The sequence below is a fragment of the Oncorhynchus kisutch genome, linkage group LG14 (assembly GCF_002021735.2).
Source record: "Oncorhynchus kisutch isolate 150728-3 linkage group LG14, Okis_V2, whole genome shotgun sequence".
NCBI classification, from domain to species: Eukaryota; Metazoa; Chordata; class Actinopteri; order Salmoniformes; family Salmonidae; genus Oncorhynchus; species Oncorhynchus kisutch.
This window is the reverse complement of record NC_034187.2, coordinates 81,191,996-81,205,586: the sequence shown is the minus strand read 5'-3', so window position 1 is coordinate 81,205,586 and position 13,591 is coordinate 81,191,996. Positions and strand designations below refer to the sequence as shown.

Below are 13,591 nucleotides of genomic sequence, written 5' to 3'. Positions count from 1 at the left end.
TTAATCTCCTGTATAGATGGAGGCGGGGCTAAATGTTAATCTCCTGTATAGATGGAGGCGGGGCTAAATGTTAATCTCCTGTATAGATGGAGGTGGGGCTAAATGTTAATCTCCTGTATAGAGGGAGGCGGAGCTAAATGTTAATCTCCTGTATAGATGGAGGTGGGGCTAAATGTTAATCTCCTGTATAGATGGAGGCGGGGCTAAATGTTAACCTCCTGTATAGATGGAGGCGGGGCTAAATGTTAATCTCCTGTATAGATGGAGGCGGGGCTAAATGTATATCTCCTAAAATATAGCACACATCACAGGAGGGAAACCAGCAACCTTTCTGTTCTTTTCTATAAAGACATGATTCCGTGATAAAGACTCAACCTGGAACTGAACTCTAGAACAATAGACTGCATCGCAAATGATTCCCTATTCCCTTTATAGTGCACTGCTTCGAACAGGGCCCATAGGCCTCTGGTCAAAAGTAGTGCACTACATAGGGAATAGGGTGCCATTTGGGACGCAGATATATAGAGTCTCATCATAGACACACCTGTCAATGAAATCCAATCAACTCTACCCACAGGAGCCGGTCCTTGTCAAAGGTATTATATTTCTTATCTCCTTAAACCTTTAATCTGGAGAAGCCAATTTACAAATGATTTGCTCACCAAACACAGTTCCCATTGAAATAAATGTGAATGATTTCCATTATAAAATCTCATGAAGTCACTCTACGGTCAATCAGGTGAATGAAAAAGTTGTAAATATATTGAATATGAATAAATTAATAACCATTTTGAAAGGTCACTGTCTGTGCAGAGAGAAAATGGCTTGAGCAAGAGGCAGATAAAGAGAGAGAGAGAGAGTGAGGGAGACAGAGAATATAATATGAATATGAATTTTGTTAATATTGTAAATGAATAACTTATTTTCCAAAGTATGCTTTGGCAATATGTACAGTACCAGTCAAGAGTTTGGATACACCTACACAGTCAAGGGTTTTTCTTTGTTTTTACTATTTTCTACATTGTAGGATAATAGTGAAGACATCAAATCTAGGAAATAACACATATAGAGTCATGTAGTAACCAAAAATTGCTAAACAAATCAAACAATATTTTAGATTTTAGATTATTTGAAGTAGCCACCCTTTGTCTTGATGACAGCTTTGCATACTCTTGGCATTCTCTCCACTAGCTTTACCTGGAATGCTTTTCCAACAGTCTTGAAGGAGATCCCACATTAGCTGAGCACTTGTCGGCTGCTTTTCCTTCACTCTGTAGTCCAACTCATCCCAAACCATCTCAATTGGGTTGAGGGCGGGTGATTGTGGAGGCCAGGTCATCTGATGCAGCACTCTATCACTCTCCTTCCATGGTCTAATAGCCCTTACACAGCCTGGAGGCCCTTACACAGCCACTGAGCGCAAACCAGATGGGATGGCGTATCGCTGCAGAATGCTGTGGTAGCCATGCTGGTTAAGTGTGCCTTGAATTCTAAATAAATCACTGACAGTGTCACCAGCAAAGCACCCCCACACCATCACACCTCCTCTTCCATGCTTCACGGTGGGAACCACACATGCAGAGATCATCTGTTCACCTACTCCAGTTTCAAAAAGATACAGAGGTTGGAACCAAAAATCTCAAATTTGGACTCATCAGACCAAAGGATACATCTCCACCAGTCTAATGTCCATTGCTTGTGTTTCTTGGCCCAATCAAGTCTCTTATTGTTATTGGTGTCCTTTAGAAGTGGTTTCTTTGCAGCAATTCGACCATGAAGGCCGGATTCACGCTGTCTCCTCTGATCAGTTGATGTTGAGATGTGTCTGTTACTTGAATTTATTTGTGACCCAATCTGAGGTGCAGATAACTCTAATGAACTTATCCTCTACAACCGAGGTAACTCTGGGTCTTCCTTTCCTGTGGAGGTCCTCATGAGAGCCAGTTTCATCATAGCCGTTTCTGTTTCTCCGACTGCGGCTGGTTGAAGCTGGTTGAGAGAATGTTGGAAAAGCATTCCAGGTGACTACCTCATGAAGCTGGTTGAGAATGCCAAGACTGTGCAAAGCTGCCATCAAAGCAAAGGGTGGCTACTTTGAAGAATCTCAAATATAAAATATATTTAGATTTGTTTAACACTTTTTTGGTTACTACGTGATTCCACATGTGTTATTTCATAGTTTTGATGTCTTCACTACTATTCTACAATGTAGAAAATAGTACAAATAAAGGAATACCCTGGAATGAGTAGGTGTTACGTCATGCCAATAAAGCAATTTAAATTAAATTGAGAGAGAGAAAAGGAGAGGAAAAAAAGGAAAGAGCGAGAAAAAAGAGAAAGACAAAAAGAGAGAGAGAAGAAAAAAGAAAGAGAAAGAAAGAGAGAAAGAAAGAAAGAGTCAGTCTGGAATTCCTAGTCTACATCTCAAATGGCACCCTATTCCCTATGGTCCATTGTCAAAAGTAGTACACTATATAGGGAATAGGGTGCCATTTTTGGTCAAAAAAGTGCACCATATAGGGGATAGGGTGCCATTTGGGACGTAGCCCTAGTGTCAGTCAGGAAGTCCATTTACCTACCAGCAGCCAGGAAATTAAGGCAGTGTGTGTGCGTTTGTGTGTGTGTGTGTGTGCGTGAGTACTACACCCAGACAGGGGAAGGTGAGATAACACTATTAGACCGATGATAGAAGTAGTAGCTCTTACTAGAGACTCCACATTCTTACTGAAGGACCCACATTCTTACTAGAGACTCCACATTCTTACTAGAGACTCCACATTCTTACTAGAGACTCCACATTCTTACTAGAGACTCCACATTCTTACTAGAGACTCCATATTCTTACTAGAGACTCCACATTCTTACTGGAGGACCCATATTCTTCCTGGAGGATCCAGGGTATTTAATGACCTGTATCTTCCACAGCCCTGCGAGACAGTTCATATTATAGGGGTAATAGCTAAGTCATTCAGGGTGTACAGACGTCTTGGAGCTCTCTGCTGCCAAGATAGTGTGTAGACGATCTACTAGAAGTCATCTGGCCATTCAGGTCTGTCTGTGTGCGTGTGTGTGTGTGTGTGTGTGTGTGTGTGTGTGTGTGTGTGTGTGTGTGTCTGTGTCTGTGTGTGTGTACTGGTAATCCTATATATATATATATCATGTCTTCCGGTGTCTGTGTGATCCGATCCTAATATCAACAAACACACACAAACACAGTGATGAACCTCCCCATGCTATCATTAGCGCCCTAATTAAGAGAGTTCATTTTCTCGCCACAGTCTCCCCGGGGGATTGCTATAATGCTGATAAATAAACAGCTGACTTCGCCACGGTAACGCCAATGAACCCTGTTTACACAATCAGGCTTCACACACACCTGCAGACACACTGCCTGTCTCCTAAATGGCACCCTATTCCGTTTATAGTGCACTACTTTTAACCAGGGCCCTATGGCACCCTATTCCGTTTATAGTGCACTACTTTTAACCAGGGCCCTATGGCACCCTGTTCCGTTTATAGTGCACTACTTTTAACCAGGGCCCTATGGCACCCTGTTCCGTTTATAGTGCACTACTTCTGACCAGGGCCCTATGGCACCCTATTCCGTTTATAGTGCACTACTTTTAACCAGGGCCCTATGGCACCCTATTCCCTTTATAGTGCACGACTTTTAACCAGGGCCCTATAGTAACAAACACATTATTATAGAAAGAGGCTAGGAGGACCCTGTTGATGTGATGCTAACTAACACAATGAATCTGCGAGACAATATCCACGGTGTTTTTAACACAACCTTACAGACAGACGTTCCCTTACTGTCCAAACATACATATTACAATCCAATGAATCTGGAGACATAATGCTGAGAAAAACAAAGCAGTTTTTTTTTTCTTTTTTTTTTTTTCGAGACAATGTTCTGGGTATCTGTCAAAACCAAGGGCCAATCAATGTCGTTAACTCCCAGGGTTGACAACCAGCAGTATGTCGTCGAGGGTGGGAATTCAATAGTAATGAACGGATGAAAGCATAGACTACAAGGCAGCCAGTGCTACCGGTGTTTCATAAACTATTCTAACAGTTTCATGTATTAGCCACAATCGACCACCGACATATGAAGCCCACAGGTGGATACATACAAGTCATCATGGGCCTATCACAGTGGAGAGAAAAACACCACTTTAAGAGGTCAGGGAATGTATCTCTGCTGAAGATCAAAGCAATGAGATAATGCCAATAACTTGTTTCAGTGGTCACAGCAATACATTAGCCCCTCTGAAACACCTAGGGAGACCAGAGGCACACATATCCACGGCTATGGGGGACACAACAGATAAACACAGCGAGCATGTCTTTCTGCGTTCTACCGGTGGTGTCTGTCGTCACAGCAACACAATAGCCCCTTTTGACAGTCAAAATCCCTAGGGACCATAACAAGCCAATACAAACACAAATGCATTTCATCATGTTGAAACGATGACAATGAAAGGCAGATAGATAGGGGAACATAGCGTTTTGGAGAACTGCAACACCGATGAGAGAGAACTGAAATGTCCAAACTTACCGCTGCACTCTTCAGCTGCTGGCTCTGGATGACAGACGGCGAGGATGATGATCTCAAAAAGAGGTTTGATTGGTTGATTGATATCCAGCCTGCGTGCTGACGCTTCTTTCTTTTTTTTGCAGGTGAAAGTGTGTGGTTGCTTGTTTGAAAGTGTGTGTTTGCGTGCGTGAGGATCAATGAGGTAAGGATGAGTATGCACGCGCTAGCGAGCGGCCACCACAACCGATACACGTTACCTTAAATATGAAATCTGCCCTAATCTAAACGAGCAGGCTACTGAGAGGCTATTGCTAAAATACAAACTGTAAATGGCGTTGCTGTCAAATGCTGTGTTTAGCCTATAATTGTCTATAAAATGAATTAAAAAGACACATGTCGCCTAATCAACTAGGCTTTATCAAATATCCCTTTAAATAAATCAAAGCTGTAGATAGCCGAATGTTTATTAAATATCCTACAGTTGTGCCATAAAGTCCATATTGCTTGGTTTTAAATCATTGACAACACGTCGATTCGAATGCAAAAATGGACCACCAGTCCATGAAAGTAAATAAAACGCAAACATACAATCATTACCAAGCTCGGGTAAGATTACTGTAGCCTATAGTTCGCTATAGGAATCATACTCACAAATAGATGCTCGTTCAATTGCTTTGTTTCCATCGAATACGACTCGTAGGGAGAAAATAAACAGCGAATGTAGACAACAGTCTGTGCAAAAGTGTGTTTCGTGCAAACAAATGTTCCCCAAACCCTAAAACCAAGACTGCAATACGTCTATGCTGTGATCCGAATTACAACAACTCGCTGTATTTCTGCCCAGTGTAAAATGTTGACTCGGGAAACGCGCGACAGCCTACACACAGGGACGCGCACACACACACACACACACACACATGAGCGACGTTGCACTGTGCACTTCCTTGCTCTCTCCTTCCCTTCTCGTCCCTCTTGTCGCCCTCAACAATGTCTCTCACTCACCCGTGACGTCACTGGGCGAGACGCAACGTTAACTCTCCCTTCCTTATCTGCAGTAGAGTTCAGTGTACCCCTACAGCCCCACACTACTTGACGATGGGCCCGGTAGACGCTGAAAATAGTGCTGAATGGGAGAAATTAGAGCCCTCATTGGCTGACAGAAAGACATATGGGGTTTACACATCCTAGATAAATAGTGCAGACCACCCCACTATGCCGAGTTCATGGCTAACAGCAATTGGCCAATCAACTCCTTCTTCTGTCTCATCCTCCTCTCTCCCCCCTGTCGACTGTCAGTTTGATGTATGTAGTCACTCTGTGAGCATAATAAACTTTTTCTGCAGCTGGCAGGTTGGGGCTGTCTGGGCTGGCTGCAGCTTCAACGGACTGCCCAAAATGGCACACTATTCCCTATGTGGTGCACTACTTTTGACCAGAGCGGCTTTGGACAAAAGTAGTGCACGACATAGGGAAAAGTGTGCCATTTTGGGGCGCAACCAAGGTGATTGTATTACTGAGGAGGACAGGGATCAGCAATGGCTCTGGCCCCCCATTGTCATTGCAGGGATGATCAGGTTTATCATTCATTATTTCTTCAGTTTGGTACCTAAAGCCAGTTAAGAGGACCCCTGTCTTGCTGGCTCTGTTCTGGTAAGGGAGGCTGAGTATACTGGGTAGGTAGGGGAAGATGGGTAGGCAGGGTAGGCTGTAAAAGTAGGGGAGACAAGTTAGGCAGGCTATAATGCATAGGTAGTGGAGGCTGGGTAGGTAGGGTATGCTGGGGGGAAGGCTGGGGAGGTAGGGTAGGCCTGGGAGGTATGGTTGGTATGGTAGGCTGGGGAGGTATGGTAGGTAGGTAGGGTAGGTGGGGTAGGCTGGAGAGGTATGGTAGGTGGAGTAGGCTGGGGAGGTATGGTAGGTAGGTAGGGTAGGTGGGATAGGCTGGGGAGGTATGGTAGGTAGGTAGGGTAGGTGGGATAGGCTGGGGAGGTATCGTAGGTAGGGTAGGTTGGTATGGTAGGTGGGGTAGGTTGGTAGGGTAGGTAGGGTAGGTTGGGATAAACTGGGAAAAGGTATGGTAGGTATGGTAGGCGGGGGAGATATGATAGGTAGGGTAGGTTGGAGAGGTGTGGTAGGTAGGGTAGGCCGGGGAGGTATGGGAGGTATGGTAAGCAGGATAGATAGGGTAGGGTAGGCAGAGGATGCTGGCAGAGACAGTGAGAGAGGGATGAGTCACACCACACAACACAGGTGGCAGGTGGAAATGGATCTGCCATTTTCAAAGATCTAACACAACTGAGTCACAGAAAATAGCAGTTTTTTCTCTGTTTGCTCTGCTGAATGGCACATGACATTTTGAACACGTGACATCGTTCACACAATGGTAGTGTTTATCTTAGAAATGGAAAGGAATGTTTTAGAATGTGGTGCTGAAAGGACAGTTCTAGAATGTGGTGCTGAAAAGACAGTTCTAGAATGTGGTGCTGAAAAGACAGTTCTAGAATGTGGTGCTGAAAAAACAGTTCTAGAATGTGGTGCTGAAAAGACAGTTCTAGAATGTGGTGCTGAAAAGACAGTTCTAGAATGTGGTGCTGAAAAAACAGTTCTAGAATGTGATGCTGAAAAGACAGTTCTAGAATGTGGTTCTGAAAAGACAGTTCTAGAATGTGGTTCTGAAATGACAGTTCTAGAATGTGGTGCTGAAAAGACCGTTCTAGAATGTGGTGCTGAAAGGACAGTTCTAGAATGTAGTGCTGAAAAGACAGTTATAGAATGTGGTGCTGAAAGGACAGTTCTAGAATGTGGTGCTGAAAGGACAGTTCTAGAATGTGGTGCTGAAAAAACAGTTCTAGAATGTGGTGCTGAAAAAACAGTTCTAGAATGTGGTGCTGAAAAGACAGTTCTAGAATGTGGTGCTGAAAAGACAGTTCTAGAATGTGGTGCTGAAAAAACTGTTCTAGAATGTGGTTCTGAAAAGACAGTTCTAGAATGTGGTGCTGAAATGACAGTTCTAGAATGTGGTGCTGAAATGACAGTTCTAGAATGTGGTGCTGAAATGACAGTTCTAGAATGTGGTGCTGAAAGGACAGTTCTAGAATGTGGTGCTGAAAGGACAGTTCCAGAATGTGGTGCTGAAATGACAGTTCCAGAATGTGTTGCTTAACGGCCAGTTCTAGAATGAAAGGACAGTTCCAGAATGTGTTGCTTGACGGCCAGTTCTAGAATGAAAGGACAGTTCCAGAATCTGTCACGGACCACATCCCCTCTAACCATGCCACAAATCAGGTGAGACTTTCCCAAAAATATCCATTGCCAGTGTTTCCTTTAGACAGTCCCTAGAAGCTGTGTATTCCCCCAGAGGACCAGCAGACAGAGCTCAGTCAGTCACTTCAGACCTCAGTACATCTAGCCTTAGTCTGCAGAATGATCTCCTGGTTTATCATGCATGGGCGAAGGAGAGGATATGTGTAAATCTCTCCATTCATCCCTCTCTCCCTCCCCCGTCTCCCATTGTCGGTCCCACGAGGACCTGTATCACACCACTCTTACAAACAGACATGCACAGATGAATTCCCCCTTTCACTCTCTCTTTCACTCTCTCTCTCTCTCCCTCCCTCTCTCCTTCGCTCTCTCAGTCTCTCTCACACACACTTTTCTCAGAAATGAAACAAAAATCCCTACTGTACCATGGAGAATATAAACAGCTGGTAAAATGAAATAAGAAAAGACAAAAAGATTGAGTCCCAAATGGCATGCTGCGTCCCCATAGGGCACGGTTCAAAAGTAGTGCACTTTGTAGGGAATAGGTTGCCATATTTGGGACTCATCCTCAGGCTCATGAACATCCCAGACGTGTTCACCAAACAGCAGCTGCCATCGAGCAGTCTAGCGGTGTGTGTACATTAGAGCATAGCAACAACTCACTCAGAACATGAAAAGAGATATCAAAAGTCTCTCAAATATTTCCCACCTAATTTGTAGACTTTCTTTTCATATCCAACTGGGATTATAAATGAGCAGTTACTCTAACAAAGTATTAAATAGAGATCATTGAATGGCACCCTATTCCCTATTTAGTGTATGGGCCTAGAGCTCGTAAAAGGGTGGTTGAGTTTCTCTCCATTTTAGCAGAGCTGTCATCACCTTTGCTCCTTCATCTGTCACTTTCTCTTTCTCTCCAGCCCCTAAAATTACAGTCTGTCACCATGTCTTCCCTTTCACAATCACAAATCAATTACCAAACATTTCACTCCTTCTCCACCTCTGTCATTTTTCTTCCCTCTCTCTGGTTCTAAGTGCAGCTCTTGTCTACATTTCTATATCAATATGGATATCACCATTTAATATTTGAAGCTCAGGGAAACTGAGGGTTAATTTACGTTTTCTCTCATTCTCCATCCCAAATGGCATCCTATTCCGTATGTAGTGCACTACTTATGACCAGGGCCCATAGGGAATAGGGTGCACTACTTTTGATATTTGGGATACAAGCTGTATTCATTAACCCTCCCTCTGCTCTGTACCCGTGGTATGATCAAGATGAGCCGGTCTCCTTCCACCTCTCCCTCTGCTCTGTACCCGTGGTATGATCAAGATGAGCCGGTCTCCGTCCACCTCTCCCTCTGCTCTGTACCCGTGGTATGATCAAGATGAGCCGGTCTCCTTCCATCTCTCCCTCTGCTCTGTACCCGTGGTATGATCCAGATGAGCCGGTCTCCTTCCACCCCTCCCTCTGCTCTGTACCTGTGGTATGATCCAGATGAGCCGGTCTCCTTCCACCTCTCCCTCTGCTCTGTACCCGTGGTATGATCAAGATGACCCGGTCTCCTTCCACCTCTCCCTCTGCTCTGTACCCGTGGTATGATCCAGATGAGCCGGTCTCCTTCCACCTCTCCCTCTGCTCTGTACCCGTGGTATGATCCAGATGAGCCGGTCTCCTTCCACCTCTCCCTCTGCTCTGTACCCGTGGTATGATCAAGATGAGCCGGTCTCCTTCCACCTCTCCCTCTGCTCTGTACCCGTGGTATGATCCAGATGACCCGGTCTCCTTCCACCTCTCCCTCTGCTCTGTACCCGTGGTATGATCCAGATGAGCCGGTCTCCTTCCACCTCTCCCTCTGCTCTGTACCCGTGGTATGATCCAGATGAGCCGGTCTCCTTCCACCTCTCCCTCTGCTCTGTACCCGTGGTATGATCAAGATGACCCGGTCTCCTTCCACCTCTCCCTCTGCTCTGTACCCGTGGTATGATCCAGATGACCCGGTCTCCTTCCACCTCTCCCTCTGCTCTGTACCCGTGGTATGATCCAGATGAGCCGGTCCCCTTCCACCTCTCCCTCTGCTCTGTACCCGTGGTATGATCCAGATGAGCCGGTCTCCTTCCACCTCTCCCTCTGCTCTGTACCCGTGGTATGATCAAGATGAGCCGGTCTCCTTCCACCTCTCCCTCTGTACTTCTGCTTTCCATTAGTACGTATTGTTCCTGTTCTACCGTGCCTCTGGCAGAGTCACAAATGCCACCCCATTCTCGATACAGTGCACTACTATTGTCCAGAGCCCATACGGGCACTGTATAGGCAATAGGATGCCATTTATATAGGCAATAGGATGTCATTTGGGACTCACATTGTCTCATTGATATTCAGTATCACGGAGTAGACAGACCTACCATTAGGATGTTGTTACCGTGGGTGTCGTGTTATTTAAATCCTGTGTTTCTCTCAGACTACAGGATGTTGTTACCGTGGGTGTCGTGTTATTTAAACCCTGTGTTTCTCTCAGACTGCAGGATGTTGTTACCGTGGCTGTCATGTTATTTAAACCCTGTGTTTCTCAGACTGCAGGATGTTGTTACCGTGGGTGTCGTGTTATTTAAACCCTGTGTTTCTCAGACTGCAGGATGTTGTTACCGTGGCTGTCGTGTTATTTCAATCCTGTGTTTCTCTCAGACTACAGATCACAACAGAGGCCCGCCTGCACATAATATCATGCTACAATAACTCTGCCTCCAAAAAATGGTTGTAACAATTCTACAGAAAGTAAAATGTTAACATGTCCTGGAGAATGGAAACTAATATTGACTCTTATGCAATGCAACAGTAGCAACTGCTTATGACAATGGGCACAAGGATCTGCAAATGAATGGTTCCTACTGTGAGATCAATGGCATGATAAAATGCTCTTCATTCATCAATGGTTCTCACAGGTATGGAGTCTTTGGGAGAGACCATCAGCTTTTCTATTCTGTATGACTTCACCCAGATGAACCCCCCCATTCCACAGAAGGCTATATGACCCCCCCCCCCCCATTCCACAGAAGGCTGTATGACTTTACCCAGATGAATCCCCCCCCATTCCACAGAAGGCTATATGACTTTACCCAGATGAACCCCCCCCCCACATTCCACAGAAGGCTATATGACTTTACCCAGATGAACCCCCCCCCATTCCACAGAAGGCTATATGACTTTACCCAGATGAACCCCCCCATTCCACAGAAGGCTATATGACTTTACCCAGATGAACCCCCCCATTCCACAGAAGGCTATATGACCCCCCCCCCATTCCACAGAAGGCTATATGACTTTACCCAGATGAACCCCCCCATTCCACAGAAGGCTATATGACTTTACCCAGATGAACCCCCCCCCCATTCCACAGAAGGCTATATGACTTTACCCAGATGAATCCCGACCATTCCACAGAAGGCTAAATGACTTTACCCAGATGACCCCCCCCCCCCCATTCCACAGAAGGCTATATGACTTTACCCAGATGAACCCCCCCCCCCCAATTCCACAGAAGGCTATATGACCCCCCCCCCATTCCACAGAAGGCTAAATGACTTTACCCAGATGAACCCCCCCATTCCACAGAAGGCTAAATGACTTTACCCAGATGAACCCCCCCATTCCACAGAAGGCTAAATGACTTTACCCAGATGAACCCCCCCCATTCCACAGAAGGCTAAATGACTTTACCCAGATGAACCCCCCCCCCATTCCACAGAAGGCTATATGACCCCCCCCCCATTCCATAGAAGGCTAAATGACTTTACCCAGATGAACCACCCCATTCCACAGTAGCCTTCTAGCAGTGTAGGCATATCTAAAACTCTACAGACGAAACATTGTGTTAAAACACAGTTTAATAGCTGGAAATAACATCACATTCCATAAATTACCATGTACATGATTAATAAATTAATTCATATCATTATTATACATTCACTACACTTTAAATAGTACCCTTGTTGTCTACATAGTGCACTAGTTTTGACAAGGGCCCATAAGTAGAGCACTATGTAAGGAATGTAGTACAGTTGTATTTTGGGATGCATCCCATTTACTTGAACAAATAAAACACGGTGTCAAGTGGAGCAGGAAAATGGGAAGACTTTCCATTGATGCTTCACACACCCTATTCCCTACATAGTGCACTACTTTTGACCAAGGCCCTATAGGCCCTAGTGCACTATATAGGGAATAGGGTGCCATTTGGGACTGACCACTGATCCCCAAGTCAGCATTTATCAGCGAATGGATTGGGGGTAGTGGGAACAATGTTGGGAGCAGCAAATGTGAATATTGCCCAGGTGAAGACAAGGGAACAGTCAGGTAACAAGGATGATGCTGACCAGGTTATGTAACAGTCAACGACGACAAACTGAGGTGGTACTGAACTGGTTAAAAGGAGAACAGGCAGTTTACAAGGACTAACTGAATGAGTAACGAATGGGAAAATAACAGGTAATTAAATAAATAAACTAATTTAGTGTGAAAAACAGAACAGCAAATGTGATGTTGGGTGGGGGGGGGGGGGGGCAGCCAGGTAACAAGGGTGAACAATGATGGTTGGATGAGCAGGAAAAGGGAAAATGAGCAATGATGAGGTAATGAGCAGGAAAAGGGAAAATGATGAGGTAATGAGCAGGAAAAGGGAAAATGATGAGGTAATGAGCAGGAAAAGGGAAACACTAAACTCCACAAGTGCAAATCCACTTTACAACGGTCAAAATATTCAAATCAATGGCATAGTTCCGCATGAACAAAACAATATTACAAGTATGTGCATTAAACAGTAAATACCACTACTTTACCATATATTTCATCCCTGACTCTCATCCCTCACGCTCTCTCTCTCTCTGTGTGTCTTGCTAGTGTAGTGATCTAGTAGTGTCACTGTCTGGTGTGATCAATAAAGGCGCCTGTCAACAGGTACAAAATGAACAAGTAAAGGAACTGGTCAAATAACCCCAGGAAGTGGAAAACCTTTCAACAACAAAAACAAAAATTGTTCCCTCTACAACAGGTAGGTGTTGCACCCAATAACGAACATAACTTAGTGGTGTTAAGTAAGGGTGAAATGTATGGAGGGGCGGCAGGTACCCTAGTGGTTAAAGTGTAGAGGCGGCAGGTAGCCTAGTGGTTAAAGTGTAGGGGCGGCAGGTACCCTTGTGGTTAGAGTGTAGGGGCGGCAGGTACCCTAGTGGTTAGAGTGTAGGGGCGGCAGGTAGCTTAGTGATTAAAGTGTAGAGGCAGCAGGTAACCTAGTGGTTAGAGTGTAGGGGCGGCAGGTACCCTAGTGGTTAGAGTGTGGGGGCGGCAGGTAGCCTAGTGGTTAAAGTGTAGAGGCGGCAGGTACCCTAGTGGTTAGAGTGTAGGGGCGGCAGGTAGTCTAGTGGTTAAAGTGTAGGGGTGGCAGGTACCCTAGTGGTTAAAGTGTAGAGGCGGCAGGTAGCCTAGTGGTTAAAGTGTAGAGGCGGCAGGTAACCTAGTGGTTAGAGTGTAGGGGCGGCAGGTACCCTAGTGGTTAGAGTGTAGGGGCGGCAGGTAGCGTAGTGATTAAAGTGTAGAGGCGGCAGGTAACCTAGTGGTTAGAGTGTAGGGGCGGCAGGTACCCTAGTGGTTAGAGTGTAGGGACGGCAGGTACCCTAGTGGTTAAAGTGTAGGGGCGGCAGGTAACCTAGTGGTTAGAGTGTAGGGGCGGCAGGTACCCTAGTGGTTAGAGTGTAGGGACGGCAGGTACCCTAGTGGTTAAAGTGTAGGGGCGG

At 45.4% G+C, this 13,591-nt stretch overlaps 1 protein-coding gene across 1 annotated transcript in view; it reads right to left on the bottom strand.

Annotated features, from left to right (window-relative positions):
- Positions 1-5,517, bottom strand: part of LOC109875904 (gamma-aminobutyric acid type B receptor subunit 1-like) — a 328,979-nt gene extending 323,462 nt beyond the window's left edge. Inside the window, exon 1 of the mRNA XM_031789059.1 lies at positions 4,562-5,517. The gene's annotated coding sequence lies outside the window, so the exon portion shown is untranslated. The remainder of the gene's footprint in view (positions 1-4,561) is intronic.
- Between the last annotated feature and the right edge of the window lie 8,074 nt (positions 5,518-13,591).